The sequence below is a fragment of the Dermacentor variabilis genome, chromosome 2 (genome assembly GCF_050947875.1).
Source record: "Dermacentor variabilis isolate Ectoservices chromosome 2, ASM5094787v1, whole genome shotgun sequence".
Classification (NCBI taxonomy): Eukaryota; Metazoa; Arthropoda; class Arachnida; order Ixodida; family Ixodidae; genus Dermacentor; species Dermacentor variabilis.
Window position 1 is genome coordinate 247,594,994 of NC_134569.1, and position 17,010 is coordinate 247,612,003.

A 17,010-nucleotide genomic window follows, 5' to 3' on the forward strand; every position below is an offset into this window, starting at 1 on the left:
AGATCGGCGAAAGATCGGCGAGATCACTAGATCGCTTTCCAAAAACATACTCACCAAAGAGCATTTCCAACACGAGGAGATCCCAAGACTTTGCTTTCGTTCATGTCGAAAGCAGTGCTCGCACCAACATCGTTTGCTTCTTCGAGAAGCCGGCTCTTCGCAATCGGCTCGTACATGTAGGGAGTAACGCCGAACTCCTCAGAAAGACGCAGTCTCTCTAAATTTTCGATTACCGTCTCAGAAAAACAGCACCAAACTACCTGGCACCGCGCTTCATGTGTAGCGGCAGCGGTCGGCAGCGGCAGAGTTGACGTCACGAGGCGCACCGACCAATCACAGGCGGAAACGAGACGCGCGAGCTGGGCGTGTCCGCTGCTGCACTTTTCGTCGAAATAAAATATATTTGCGCTTTCTTTCGCTCAATTTCGATACGATATTCGAATTCGGAGGGTTGAAAACCATTATGTACAGATGTTCACTCATTTTTTTCTGGAAAACGTTTCAGCTTCCCTTTAAAACCTGCGATGTTTATCTTTGAACAGTGACGTAATATTTCGGTAGTGTAGGCAATTTGACGGCATGTGCAATTTGTGTTAGCAATCTTACGGTATGCGCAAAAATGCATGCTAGTGATATTTCTAAATCCTCAGAAATGACTGTGCCTGATATCTACGAAATTATCAATGAGCACAGCGAAATCACTACGGTGTCTACGGAGACGCGCAAATTGACACTTAGGTAAACAGCAGCGTTCCGAAATGTAGAAGATCGCCAAAGGTCACTCATGCCACCGGCATGATCGCTGTCTGCCCGCGCTATGTCGCGCATGAACGCTGTGGGGAACCGCGTGTAATCGCAAGGTTGCGCAATGCACACGACGCGCGCAGGTAGAGCCAGACAGATGTCAACCAAAACGCTTGCACTCGGGGTTCTCAAACAAATAAGTATTTCATTTCAAATAAGCTTACTAGTACAACGGAGGCAGACGGTTATGTTTGTTCACGCAGGAAAACCGTGGACATGTGCGACAGCTATAGTCGGGTTCTTATATAAGCTGGAAGTGCACAGGCGTTTTAAGTTTCATGCACAGTACGTCAAAAACTACTCATTTTACCTTTTACTGAAGCTGGCCGGGAGAAGGCTTGTGGGTTCTGCATCTTTTCGTCTTCGTCTCCTTCGTTTTACTCCTCCGCACGCTTGCTCAATGGGTGCTCACATAAACCATAACACTAAAGCATTCTACAAATTATTTGTAGGTTTTGCTTGAAAAAGTGTTTTTAAGTGAACTTGACCTCTCACCCTCTTATGGTATCAGCTTATTTAGACCTTTAACCACTGAGGCATGTCGGAACAAAATAGCTATTAAAGCATCTGCACTTGTTTCAATGAGGTTATCGTGATGAATTTTTTGCGTAATATTTTATTCTTTAATAATTTCATTCTTGCAGAGGTGCTTTCGTTCTTTTCTAGTCGAAACAAAATGCATTTTTCTAACGCTATCCATCTTTTGGTCAATGCCGCAGCGGGTATAGGCAATCAGTAACGAAAAACTGAACAACAAACAAAAATCAACAACAGGACCTATGCTGTGCTCACCCCTGAATATCTCATAAAAAAGATGCCTAAGTTCAATGGGTACTCAAGTAATCAAGTAACCGAGTTTCCAAAAGGAACACGTGCCAGAAAATCGCGGTTTTACTGGTCTCCCAATGAATGTTGACGGTAATGCGGATAGCAATCGAGCAATCTAGTGACAGGCCATATTCCTGAAGTAACGTTTATTTAACAGATGTAGTGGTAATTGTGATGCCCTCGTTAACTGGGCCGTATCTCATATACTCAAATATCGTCCCACTTGCCTATGCTCAGGTCGCTTGCTCAGGTCGCTTGCTCAGGTCGTGCTAGAGCATGAAAGCAGGTCGACGATTGTATGACGCCGATGCAGTGGCGATAGAATGTCGAAGAAGGAGTGATATCAATGAAGCGGTATGAGCCTTGGAATAGAAGATGAAGAAGCGCAGGACTCTGGGTTCAGGAGAAGAGAAGAAGGAAGTGAGAATAAAATGGTAGACAAGATTGACGCCAGTTCCATAGCAATACTTTCCGTCTATTGTGTCCTTTACCTAGGAACGCTACATTATTTTGGCGCAGCCGACAGTGGACTCCAACATCTAGGTGACATTTTTCCTTGAGGAGACCTCCGCAGAGAAGATCAACTTTTCGAGATACCAAGCTGAAGATGAACCAGCGGTGGAGAGAGAGAGAGAGAGAGAAACTTTATTTTGGTTCCTTCAAGGATTTAGCGTCTCGAGGTCTCGGTCGTCTTGGGCGCCGGCGACTTGGAGCCTCTTCCAGCAAGGGTGGGCCCCTATTCCAGGGCTCCACTGAGCCTAGCTACCTGACTAGCGTGCTGCACTAAGGCCCTTTGGGCCGTGAGCTCGCAGCTGGTAAGCCGACTCTCCCATTGCTCCGCACTCGGGTTATTGTGTTGGTGGAATGATTTATTGTGTTTACATTCCCATGTGACATGGTATAGTGTGGGTGTGGCCCCGCACCATGGGCAGGTGTCTCTGTATTGTGTTGGGTACATTTTGTTCAGGATGTATAAATTTGGGAAGGAGTTTGTCTGCAATCTGCGCCAACTCGTTGCTTCCTCCTACGTTAGAGCTTTGTGGGGTGGGGGATATTTCGCTCTCGTCCCTCTGTATAAGTTTAAGATTTCTGTGTATCCTCCCTCACAAGCGTGTGGGTGATACTCCGGGGCGCGCGACTGCTCTGCTCGGCACGTGGTCTCTCGAGCTAGGCTGTCTGCCCTTTCGTTACCCTGTATGCCTGCGTGGGCCGGAATCCAAATTAACTTGTGCGTAACGTTCCTCTCGGCGAAGTTGGCTCCGCCAAGAATTCTGAGGGCGGCTTTGCTAATCCTGCCCCTCGTGTAATTTCTGCACGCTTCCTTTGAGTCTGTTAAGATGTTTAGAGGCCTGCCTGTCCTATATCCTTCTACTGCCGCCAGCGCCACGGCAATTTCTTCGGCCTCCGCTGTGTCGGCTGCCTTTACCGTCGCACATGTGATCAGATTCCCGTCACCGTCCACCACCACCGCCGTGGCCGTGCGCTTCCCTTCTCGCGGGTACGTGGCAGCATCCGTGTACACCGTGTTCTCTAGTAGCGCGAGTGTCTTTTCCACGTATTCGGCTCGCGCCTGCCTTCTGCCCTCGTGGAGGTTGGGGTCCATGTTCTTAGGTACTGGCCTAACGCTTATTGTTTTTCTTAAGCAGTCGGGCACGTCTGCGTATCTATCTACGTGTCCACTCGTGTCCCGTCCCAGCCTAGTCAGGAGCGCTCTCCCTGCAGGGGTGCTTTTGAGTCTGGCTTTTTGCGTTTCAAGCAGGGCTTCCGCCAGTTCGCTGAAAGTGTTGCTGATGCCCAGTTGGAGCAGTTTTTCGTTTGAAGTGTTTTTTGGCAGATGGAGAGCCGTCTTGTATGCTTTCCTGATTATCGTGTCCGCCTGTTCCCTCTCTCCTTTGGTCATCGCGTGGTACGGTAGCGAGTAGATGACTCGGCTGACGACCAGGCTGCCGACGAGTTTGAGTGTGTCTTCCTCTTTCATGCCGTATCTTTTTTGGGAGACCCTGTTGATCATCCGGCCCACCTGCTCCGTCACTTTGCTCAGCAGGCTGATGGCGTGGCTGCATTTTCTGCTGCCCTGTAGCCACATGCCCAGGATTTTGATCATATTCTTTTCCGGGATGTTTTGACCATCAAGCGTTACTTCCAGCGTTGCTTGGGTGGGGTGTCTACCTACTCTCAGTAATTCGGATTTTTCTGTGGAGCATACCAGTCCCCTCTCTCTGGTGTACTTTTCGACACAGCGCGCAGCCTCTTGTAGCTTCTCTTGTTTTTCTCCCAGTGAACCTTGCGTGACTCAAACCGTGACGTCGTCCGCGTACATCGCGTGTTGGATGCCATGAATCTCGCCGAGTCGTTTTGCCAGGCCGATCATCGCCACATTAAATAGCACGGGCGATATCACGGAGCCTTGGGGTGTGCCTCTACATGGTGTGGAGAAGGTGTCGCTTCTCAACTCCCCCAGCCCTACCGTTGCCGTTCTGTCGGTTAGGAAGTCCTTGACGTAGTCGTGTACTTTCCTTCCGCAGTTGGTGTTGTTGAGGCCCTCCATTATGGCCGCGTGGCTGACGTTGTCGAAGGCGCCTTTGATGTCGAGCGCCATCACAACGTTTTCACCCGCCTTGGGCATTGTGTCGAGTACCTCCTCTTTGAGTTGCAGGAGGACGTCCTGCGTCGATAGGTTGGCCCTGAAGCCATACATGCTGTCAGGGTACCACCTCCCGTTCTCCAGGTGCTGCTGGATCCTTTTGGTGACTATTCTCTCATACAGTTTTCCCAGGCACGACGTAAGCGAGATCGGCCTGAGATTCTCGATCTGTAGTTTCTTGCCCGGCTTGGGTATCATGACCACGATGGCGTGTTTCCATTCCGCCGGTACCTTCCCCTCTTGCCAGAGCGTGTTGAGGTACGACGTCAGCTGATCGACTGCCTCGTCGCTTAGGTTTCTTATGAGCGAGTTTCGAATCTTGTCCGCTCCCGCCGCTGTATTCTTGGTGGCCGCTCTCACGGCCTCGGTGACCTCCTCTCTCGTGATGGGTCGGTCCATTTTCGGGTTTTCCTCACCGAGATAATCTCCTTTGTAACCTTCGATTTGGTCTTTCCCGTAGCATTTTTCTCGGACTTCTTTCAGGAGCTGCTCTTCGGAACCTTCGTACTGGTGGACCAGTCTTTGGATCGATTTGCCGCTTCGGACTTGTTCTTGCTAGGGTCCATTAGGGCCTTGAGGATGCGCCACGTTTTGGCCGTACTTAGGGTCCCGTTCAGCGAGTTGCTAAACTGTTGCCACCCCTGTCTGGCCAGCTGCGTCGCGTACTCCTCCGTCTGCCTAGTGATGTCCGCTATCTTTTTCTTTAGCTTCTTATTTAGCTTTTGTCTTTTCCATCTCTTGGTGAGCCCGCGTCTAGCCTCCCAGAGCCTGAGGAGCCGCTTGTCTACCTCCGGTGTTTGTTCGGTTCTATGCACTTCTTGCGTGTACATTTTTTGAATTTGAAATCGCGGTGGAACTACCTCGCGAACTCAACTCGGCAGAACTCGTGAACCTGGTTTTAGAGAAGGCTTCCATGGACAATGATGAACTACGTCGGACTTGTGTCGGACACAAGTGAACTTGTGTCTGGCGATCTTCGACGAATTAGTTCTTCAACCGATGCGTCGAAAGGACTCTGGATCACAGTCGTCGACGGAAGAGGTGAGCCTCGTTTTGAAAGCTCTTCGGCTACAACAAGAACAGATTTCGCAACAAAACCAGCTGGTGACATCGCTTATAAGCTCTTTAAACGCTGAGAAGCCGGTGATTAAATCTGTAGAACCCGATGCGTTCGGCGGCATGTCTTCAAGTCCAGAAGGTTGGCTTGAATTCAATGAATATGCCGCTGGGAAGAACAATTGGCACTCTGATGAGGACAAGATTACTAACATGCGTAGTTACTTAAGCGGTGTTGCACGGAAGTGGTATGATTTGCACATTATTGAAGAGGCTGGCAACTCTTGGAATCAGTGGAAAGAAAAATTATTGGCGACATTCCGAAGCAACCCAGTGCAAAGGTGGGACGCCGCGCTTAATTTCAAGTTCAAGCGAGGCTCCCTCGTCGAGCACTTCTTTGACAAACGCCACCTTTAAAAGCTGGCCGAGCCTATGCTTCCTCCTTCTGCCGTAGTAGCACTAATAATGCACGGACTGCACGCGCAAGTCCTGAAACAAGTGCAAATACGGTCACCTAAAACTATGGACGGGCTCCTGGAGTGCCTTCACGACATACCATCTACTTCAGAAGAAAATATAAGCGCTAGCTCAAGCAGTCACTTCACACGGTCCGGCGCGGATTGGTCAAGCCGTAATCAGCGAGAACCGCGCCGCCTTGCAGGCGGCACAGAGAACTTGGGTTGACGCGCTCCAAGTGGTCGGGTGAATAACGTCGACAGCGACCCTGTCCCCCTAGTTTCGGACGCTGAAGAGGCTCCGCCGACAAAAAACTGATAAACAAGGGTGATCAGTCCGACCCGATGACCACAACTGAGACTGTTTATTTAATTTGCTCTAGCCTACTTCACATCCCTGTCAAAGTGGGAAACAGACATATGATGGCTTTGGCTGACAGCGGTGCTTCTGTGTCTATAATAAATGCCAAGCTGGTAGATGCAAGTCACCTGCATAGTGGAAGAGTACTACGGGTGCAAGGCTACGATGGAAAAGTGACAATGCATAATCAATGGGCCTCAGTAAACATCGAGTTCCAAGGTCATGAAATAGAGAGTGAAGTACTGGTGATTGAGGGGGTGACGTATGACTTTCTGCTATCCAGACCAGATATAAAGAAACTAACAATCAACGTATACTGGGACGATGCGGTTTTAGTGGAAGGACTATCAAGGCAAGAGACACAGCCGGATAGAAAAGATAACCTGCGAGTTGTGAAGTGCGCGGAGGATATTGCAACGACCTATCCTGAACTGGTATGCATAGGAAGCTATCCACCAGCGATGACGTCACACAAGGTGCCTTTCGAACTAACCGACAAGACCGCCATCCGGAAATCACCTTATAACATGTCAAGAGAGCGCAAGATATGGTTGAAGAAGGAATTACCAGGAGATGCTAGACGCCAATATAATCCGGCCTTCGGTGTCACCCTTCGCCTCTCCCATAACTATTGCGCCGAAAGAAGATGGAACTTTCAGACTGTGCACCGATCACAGGGTTCTCAACCGACAGACAGAACTTATACCGTTTCCCATGCCTAAGATAGACACGATTATAGATGAGACAGGTGGTTGCCGATGTTTTTCACGTATTGACTTGTGCAAAGGTTTCTGGCAGATCCCGCTAACCGAAGAAACAAAAATGTACGCTGCTTTTATCACGCTCTTCGACCTGTACGAGTATAACCGGCTTTCTTTCGGCTGGAAAAACTCACCAGCATGGTTCCAGAAGATTATGAACAAAGTCCTGAAGCCTTTCCTAGGTGTCTTTTGTAACGTGCACATAGACGATATTATCGTCTTCTCCAAAACAGAGGCGGAGCATCAGGAACACCTGTCCCAGGTATTAAATGCCTTGAGCTTTGCTCATCTCAAGGTTAATCTTAAGAAAAGTGCGTTCTTTCAAAAAAAAGTTGTGTTTCTTGGAAGAGTCTTTGATGGGACTACCAATAGCACGAAACAAGAGTCCGTCGAGAGCATATCCCAACTGGTAAAACCATATGACGTCCACTCATTGCGTGTGTTTTTGGGATTAGCAGGACATTTCAGACCCTTTATAAAAGACTTTGCCATCAAAACAAGATGCCTCACGCACCTAACGCAGAAAGAAGTCCCATTTAAGTGGGATGAGGAATGTGAGGGAGTCTACCGTGATCTGGTGCACAGAATCTCTGCTGACCCTATTCTACACACACCATATTTCACTTTACCCTTTTAACTGAATAACGACGCCTCACACTATGGGACAGGTGCAGTCTTTTACCAGAAATGTCCAGAAGCACCTGGCCGAGAAAAGCGACACGTAGTAGGTTACTACAGCTACACCCTCAAGCCACCTGAAGTCAACTACACCACTACTGAAAAGGAAGCTCTTGCAGTCCTTAAAGCAATTCAGTACTTCCGTACGTACCTAGAAGGTGCGAAGTTTACTTTGTTCACCGATCACCACGCCCTCACTCATCTCTTGAATATGACCCAACCTAAGGGACGTATCGCCAGATGGGTGAAATATTTGCAGCAGCTCGATTTCACCATCTTACACAGACCTAGACCCCTTTTGACTGATGCAGATGCATTGTCTAGACTGATGATACAGGCCAACAACGAACAATCGGAAGAAATCAATGAAATTAAATTGTGGGAAGGCACTGAACAATTGATTTTTGTGGAAGGTCGCTATCAAGTCCCGCCAACGCTGGTTTCCAGGGTGCTTTATTTCTACCACGATAGCCCAGAATCTGGAGGACACGACGGATTTTGGCGCACCTACAACAAGCTAGTCAAGAGATTTACGTGGCCTCACAGGAAAGAAGACGTCAATCGATACGTTTGTTCATGCCACATTTGTCAAGTCAACAAAGTGAAATATAAGCAGCCTACGGGCGCCATGATAATACCTTGCCACTCGAACGTGCCTTTTGAAGTTATACACCTGGATTTCGCCGAGCTAAATAAGAAACGAGAAGAAGACCGAAAAGCGCAAGCTTTTTTTCTGGCCATAGATAAATGCACCAGGATGGTCGCGGCACGGGAAGAAAAAGAAGATGCGCATAGTGCCATCGTCCTTCTCGAACGGGATATGTTTAGGACAACAGGACGATTGTATGTGACAACGGTCCAGCGTTCAAGAGTGAAAAGCTAGCAACATGGGCTCGAGACCACAATATATCAATCCAATTCTGTGCGCCATACCATCCCGCAGCGAATGGGCTTGCAGAGCGTGCTATACGAGATGTGAAACAATACATCAGGTTGTACGGTAGTCTCCCTGGTGGTTGGAAATGCTCTTTATAAGCAGCTGTAAGACATCGCAATCTCTCCTACACCAGTGGCTTGGGATGCAGCCCGCAGTTCGCTTCTTCAGGAGAAACCCCTATTCTTCAGGCGGACCGTGAACTGGGGCTGTTAGAAAATCTCAAGATCGTCGAGGAGAGGAAACAGAAATCGCAGGAGAAGAGGTACCGTAAGCGAATGAAAAAAATTTGACAAGGGACATCGCTCAGATATCCCAGACATTCAAATCACCGACCTCATTCTAGTTAGGAAAGGAGTAAGAGAATCCAGTGCCAAATTTTATGGTCCTTACTCTGTAACAAAGACAGCCACTCAGAAAAGAATATTGAAGACTGTGTGGTACATTGGCGAACGTGGCCCAGTTGAATGTGCTTCGATTGGAAACGTTTTTAAGAATTATCCCAGGAGGGGTTAGCAAAAGAAACCTGGAAGGGTGAAGCGGTATGAGCCTTGGAATAAAGATGAAGAAGCGGAGTCTGGGTTCAGGAGAAGAGAAGAAGGAAGTGAGAATAAAATGCTGAATGAGTGAGAATGAAATGCTGAATAAAATGATGATCAAGGAATGACGCAAGTGGATCGATGACGACAGTGGGATTACGATACTGAAGTGATGATGATGGTATAAGGGAGCGTGATGGCGATTGCATGGCGGCAACGGTATGATGACCACGGCGTGTTGAGAGTCGGCTATCGAAGTTAGAATGATGACGAATATGAATCTGGCAACGTTTAATGCTAGAACGTTATCTAGTGAGGCAAGTCTAGCAGTGCTATTGGAGGAATTAGAGGGCAGCAAATGGGATATAATAGGGCTCAGTGCAGTTAGGAGGCCATAAGAAGTATATACAGTGGTAAAAAGCGGGCACGTCCTGTGCTACCGGGGCTTAGCGGAGAGAAGATAACTAGGAGTCGGATTCCTGATCAATAAGAATATAGCTGGTAACATACAGGAATTCTATAGCATTAACGAGAGTGTGGCAGGTCTTGTTGTTAAACTTAATAAGACGTACAAATTGAAGATTGCACAGGTCTACGGCCCTACATCCAGTCATGATGACCAGGAAGTCGAAAGCTTCTGTGAAGACGTGGAATCGGCGATGGGTAGAGTGAAAACTAAATACATTGTACTAATGGGCGACTTTAATGCCAAGGTAGGCAAGAAGCAGGCTGGAGACAAGGCAGTGGGGGAATATGGCATAGGCACTAGGAATAGCAGGGGAGAGTTATTAGTAGACTTTGCGGAACAGAATAATATGAGGATAATGAATACCTTCTTCCGCAAGCGCTATAGCCGAAAGTGGACGTGGAGGAGCCCGAACGGCGAGATTAGAATTGAAATAGACTTCATACTATGCGCTAACCCTGGCATCATACAAGATGTGGACGTGCTCGGCAAGGTGCGCTGCAGTGACCACAGGATGGTAAGGACTCGAATTAGCCTAGACCTGAGGAGGGAACGGAAGAAGCTGGTACATAAGAAGCCGATCAATGAGTTAGCGGTAAGAGGGAAAATAGAGGAATTCCAGATCAAGCTACAGAACAGGTATTCGGCTTTAACTCAGGAAGAGGACCTTAGTGTTGAGGCAATGAACGACAATCTTGTGGGCATCATTAAGGAGTGTGCAATGGAAGTCGGTGGTAACTCCGTTAGGCAGGATACCAGTAAACTATCGCAGGAGACGAAAGGTCTGATCAAGAAACGCCAATGTATGAAAGCCTCTAACCCTACAGCTAGAATAGAACTGGCAGAACTTTCGAAGTTAATCAACAAGCGTAAGACAGCGGACATAAGGAAGTATAATATGGATAGAATGGAACATGCTCTCAGGAACGGAGGACGCCTAAAAACAGTGAAGAAGAAACTAGGAATTGGCAAGAATCAGATGTATGCGTTAAGAGACAAAACCGGCAATATCATTACTAATATGGATGAGATTGTTCAAGTGGCTGAGGACTTCTGTAGAGATTTATACAGTACCAGTGGCACCCACGACGATAGTGGAAGAGAAAGTAGTCTAGAGGAATTCGAAATCCCAAAGGTAACGCCGGAAGAAGTAAAGAAAGCCTTGGGAGATATGCAAAGGGGGAAGGCAGCAGGGGAGGATCAGGTAACAGCAGATTTGTTGAAGGATGGTGGGCCGATTGTTCTAGAAAAACTGGCCACCCTGTATACGCAATGCCTCATGACTTCGAGCGTACCGGAATCTTGGAAGAACGCTAACATAATCCTAATCCATAAGAAAAGGGACGCCAAAGACTTGAAAAATTATAGGCCGATCAGCTTACTGTCCGTTGACTACAAACTATTTACTAAGGTAATCGCAAATCGAATCAGGAACACCTTAGACTTCTGTCAAGCAAAGGACCAGGCAGGATTCCGTAAAGGCTACTCAACTATAGATCATATTCACACTATCAATCAGGTGATAGAGAAATGTGCGGAATGTAAACAACCCTTATATATAGCTTTCATTGATTACGAGAAAGCGTTTGATTCTGTCGAAACCTCAGCAGTCATGGAGGCATTACGGAATCAGGGTGTAGATGAGCCATATGTAAAAATACTGGAAGATATCTATAGCGGCTTCACAGCCACCGTAGTCCTCCATGAAGAAAGCAACAAAATTCCAATAAAGAAAGGCGTCAGGCAGGGAGATACGATCTCTCCAATGCTATTCACAGCGTGTTTACAGGAGGTATTCAGAGACCTGGATTGGGAAGAATTGGGGATAAAAGTTAATGGAGAATGCCTTAGTAACTTGTGATTCGCTGATGATATCGCCTTGCTTAGTAACTCAGGGGACCAATTGCAATGCATGCTCACTGACCTGGAGAGGCAAAGCAGAAGAGTGGGCTGTTGTAATCGCACCGCTGGCGCGAGCTGTTGGGAACTCGGCGCTGACGCCCGTTGTTGCACCTGGGTCGCAAGCCCCAAGGGTAGCGTTGGCCTGGCGGCCTGGGGTACAACTGGAAGCATCCGAAGGTCCCGGCAAAGCATGAGTCGACTGGTAACAACAAAACAACTTGTTTATTCTAACATCGCAAAGAGTTGGCGGTCAGGTTGACCGAAGTAGAGAGACGGGAGTGCACTTTACTCAACAGAAGAAATCGGAGCCCTTCTTGGCGTCCGGGGGCAGCTGCTTTTATACTCTCGCAGTTGAGGGCAAGAAGGAACCCCTCTATAGACGAGCACGTGACTGTGCCGCTCGGGCACAATGGGATAAGGTGGCGCAGCGTCGTGTCGGCGCCACTCGGGCACAATGGGAAGAGAACGTGGAGCAGCCGTCGTGTCGGCGCCGCTCGGACCCCCTTGCTTCACAGTTGTTGGGAGCTCCTCTCCCCGGCTGCCGCGCTTCGACAGGCGTGGGCACAAATATGCACATACACTCACACACGCACATGAAGACACGTGGCATTGGAACATGCCTGGACGCGCTTGGCAGGGAGGCGTAGCGGCGGCGCCGAACGGGCCAAAATGTCTGCCGCTTTGAACGAAGCCCTGGCGTCTGTTGTATCGTCGCCGGCTTTACCGCGCGTCGTAGGCGAAACGTAACAGACCGCCCCGCCGGGGGAAGGAGATCCCGATGGTCAGGGGACTGCATCCGCTGTCCGGAGGGATGTCGCTCGATGATGCTCATAACCGAAGTCGGGCGTCCCTCGACGTTTCTTGAGCGCAGCGCACAGAGAAGGCCTCGTTCTCTCGTTCAGGTTCGCACAGGACAGTGCAAAGTGACTTCGGGAGAGTTCACATTTTTGTTCTCGTTCCCGGCAAGCGTTAGAACTACGCTGAAACTCAACCGCTCAGTCAGCAAGCACGGCACAACCCTCACTAAGCCCTGCCAGGCTCTTTCCCCTTTTATACCACTGCCTAGTTCCTTACAGTAGTCTAGCAGCACTCAGAACGCGTCCACAAATTGGAAATTTGCACTAGAAAGCACATCATCACTTTGAAACACTAAACAAAAGCAATATGTTAAAAATCCTGCCTCAGGAAGAAAAACATCAGTAACAAACAATTTTGAGGCTGATTCCTACGTTAGGGGCTTCGACTTAAGCCATCGGCGTTACCGTTGAGACTCCCCTTTTTGTAACGCACCTCAAAGGAATATTGTTGCAAAGCGAGGCTCCAGCGCAGGAGGCGGCCATTTTTGGGAGAGATGGTCTGCAGCCATTGGAGAGGGCAGTGATCCGTCTCAATGATAAACCTCGAGCCGGCTAGATAGCATGACAATTTCTGAACGGCCCACACGAGACGCGCACACTCTTTCTCGGTGGCGCTATACGCCTGCTCACGACTGGTCAGCTTACGACTAGCATACAGGACGGGGTGTTCTACTTCTCCATTTTCCCGTTGGCACAGTACAACGCCCATGCCTCGCTCACTAGCATCGCACTGAACAACGAACCCTTTTGTATAGTCTGGTGATCGTAGCACAGGCTGGCTTGTTAGGGCACTCTTTAGGGCGCTAAAAGCTCTTTCCTTTGTCTCGTCCCAGACGACTGTTTGGGGCTCTGTTTTTCTTAGAGCATCCGTCAGGGGAGCCGCGATATCAGAGTACCTGGGGATGTACCTCTGATAGTAGCCGGCGACACCTAAGAACGACCGAATATCGGTCTTCGTGCGCGGTTGCGGGAAGTCTCGCACAGCGGCCACCTTTATTTCAGAGGGGCGGCGACGACCCTGACCAATCACTTGACCGAGGTAGACAACCTCGGCCTGTGCTAACTGGCACTTGGGAGCCTTGACTGTCAAGCCCGCTTCGCGCAGGCGGGTTAGCACTGCCCGCAAGTGTGCCATATGCTCAGACCAGGATGCGGAGAATATCGCTACGTCGTCTAGATACGGTAAAGCGAATTCTTGCTGTCCCCGCAACACTTTATCCATGAGGCTTGAAAAACAGTATGGCGCGTTCTTCAAACCAAAACTCAACACTTTAGGACGGAATGTTCCCATTGGTGAAATGAACGCCGCATACCTACTAGCCTCTTCTGTAAGTGGAACCTGCCAATAACCCCTGACAAGATCTAGGGTGGAAATAAACTGAGCGCTACTAACTTTCTCAAGGCGCTCCTCGATGTTAGGGATCGGATAAATTTGATCCTTAGTGATGGAATTAAGCCTGCGGTAGTCGACGCAAGGACGAGGTTCCTTGCCCGGTACCTCAACTAAAATCAAAGGGGAGGTATAATCACTCTCACCTGCCTCAATAACACCGAGCTGTAGCATTTTCTTTACCTCAGCCTCCATAATATCGTTCTGGCGGGGTGACACCCGATACGCCTTGGATCGTACTGGCTCTGGGGAGGTAAGTTCTATATCATGAGTAAGGACAGAAGTCCTACCAGGCCTCTCAGAGAACAGACCTTGAAACTCTTGTAAGAGCTGGTGTAGTTCGATTTTCTGCTCAGGCGACAGCGATGCTCCACTGACTAAGTCACTAATGACCTGATCGGTGTCTTTCCTGTTCGTCACTGAGTTTAGTCCCGGAAGCTCGACCGGAAGCTCTTCAGGAACGTTTACCATCATGCACACTACTGCTTCCCTTCGTCTATAAGGTTTGAGCAGATTACAGTGGTAAACTTGCTGTGCTTTCCGCTTTCCTGGCAGACTCACCACGTAGTTAACGTCCGACAGTTTCTGAACAATTCGTGCTGGGTCCTCCCACTGCACGTCTAGTTTGTTGTTTAGCGATGTGCGCAATATCATGACCTCATCGCCCACCTCAAAACGACGGGCCCTGGCTGTCCGATCATAATAAACCTTGGCCCTCTGCTGGGCCTTTGCCATTGCTTCACCTGACAACTCCTGTGCCCTTCTTAAGCGTTCGAGGAGCTTAAGCACGTACTCCACCACGACTGGGTCGTCGCCCCTGCCTTCCCACGATTCTCGAAGCATGCGAAGCTGAGATCGCAGCGAGCGACCGTACACCAGCTCAGCTGGCGAAAACCCCGTAGCCGCATGCGGCGCGGTCCGTAATGCAAACATCACCCCAGGCAGACACAGCTCCCAGTCAGTTTGATGTTCAAAACACAATGCTCTCAACACGCGCTTCATGACGGAGTGGAGCTTCTCAACGGAATTCGACTGTGGGTGGTACACTGAGCTGTGTAACAGCTTTACCCCACACCTTTCGAGAAAAGTTGTCGTCAAAGCGCTAGTAAACACTGTGCCCTGATCTGATTGGATTTCCGCAGGAAAACCAACTCGCGCAAATATGGACAGTAGTGCATTGACTATCTCAACTGAGCTGAGTTCTTTAAGCGGCACTGCTTCAGGGAACTTTGTCGCTGGGCAGATCACAGTCAAAATGTGTCTATACCCCATGGCTGTTACCGGCAGAGGTCCCACTGTATCAATAACGAGCCGTCTAAAAGGCTCCGTAATGATAGGTACCAATTTCAACGGCGCCCTCGATTTGTCCCCTGGTTTGCCCACCCGCTGACAAGTGTCACATGTCCTCACGAAATGGTCTGCGTCCCGAAAACACCCTGGCCAATAGTACTCTTGCAAGAGACGGTCCTTAGTTTTCTTAACTCCTAGGTGTCCGGACCACGAACCCCCGTGCGACAAGCGCAACAGATCCTGACGATAGCATTGAGGCACGACCAGCTGATCGAACTCCACTCCTCTGCGGTCTAGATACTTCCGGTACAGGACTCCACCTCTTTCCACAAAACGCGCATTTTTCCTGGCGATACCTTCCTTGACAATGCAGCGTATGTTTTCTAGGCTGCCATCCTTTTTTTGCTCGGCTATCAAAGCCGACCGGCTGACTTTTAGCAACCTATTAAGTCCATCTGACGTAGGCGCGATGAGCAAATCTGCAGATAGCTCTTCTAACTTTCCCGCATCGGGAATTTCCTCTCCAGCATCTGGTGCCTTTAACGTTACATACTCAAGTTTATTCAGTTCGGGCGTGCTCTGAATATCGGCTTGCTGCGCCTCTGACCCTTTTTCATTGTTTGATAACGTCGGCCCCGCAACTACCGCCTTTGCAGCGAGCTCCCGAACCTTCGATCTGGTTAAGGCCTGAACGCTAGCCTCACCAAACAAAAGCCCCTTCTCGCGCTGGAGGTGATCGGACCTGTTCGAAAATAGGTACGGGTACTGGGGGGGCAGCATAGATGACACTGCGGCCTCCGTCTCAAGCGCTCCGAAAGGTCCTTCGATAAGCACTTTTGCTACCGGCAGACACACGCTATGAGCTTCCACGGCTTGCTTGATCCATGCGCACTCGCCCGTGAACATATCGGGTTCTACGTAGGAGGGGTGAACTACATCCATCGTAGCTGCGGAATCGCGAAGCACTCGGCACTCTTTCCCGTTCACGAGGAGTTCTCGCATGTAAGGCTCAAGAAGCTTCATGTTCTCGTCAGTGCTGCATAATGACAAAAACACAACTTTTGTTTTTGTTTCCGGACACTGCGCCGAAAAGTGACCCGGCTTCTGGCACGTATAACACACGCGCGCTTGCCTCATCTCGAACCGCTTTCTGCGTTCGGCTTCGGCTGCCGCCGTCTCTTTACGTTTGGTCGGACTGCTTTCACTCGCATCCTCACTACGCGTGTCCCCCTTTAATCTCATGGGCGTGAACCTCGGCCTCTCAAACTTCGAGCCAAATTCACCCTTTTGACCGTCCTTAGCTCCGCGAGCCCGACGCGTCACAAACTCCTCGGCTAGCTCAGCGGCTTTAGCCACCGTACAAACGTCTGGCCTATCCAAGACCCAGTACCGCACGTTCTCCGGTAACCGACTATAAAACTGTTCTAGCCCGAAACACTGCAGAACTTTCTCGTGGTCACCAAACGCTTTCTCTTCTTTGAGCCACTCCTGCATGTTTGACATAAGCCTGTACGCAAACACTGTATACGACTCACTTTTGCCTTTCTCATTTTCCCGAAACTTCCGACGGAACGCCTCCGCTGACAGCCTGTACTTTTTTAGCAGACTCGATTTCACTTTGTCGAAATCCTCTGCCTCCTCTCTATCCAAGCGAGCGACTACGTCGGCCGCCTCGCCGGGTAACAAAGTGAGCAAGCGCTGTGGCCACGTTTCCCGAGAGAACCCCTGCTTCTCGCACGTTCGCTCAAAGTTAACCAGGAACAAACCAATGTCCTCTCCAAGCTTAAACGGCCGCATCAGGTCAGTCATCTTGAACAATACGCGTTCTCCTGCACCGTGTGCCTGACTTCCATTACGAGCGCGTTCCATCTCTACCTCAAGACGCTTCATTTCCAAAGCGTGTTGACGGTCGCGCTCTTGTTGCTCTCGCTCTTTCTGTTCTTTAATTTCGCGCTCCTGTCTTTTTGACCTCTCCTCAATAGTCTCAAGGCATTCCGACAGCTCGTCATCCTCAGCCTCTAACTCAAGAATAGCCTTTAGCAGTT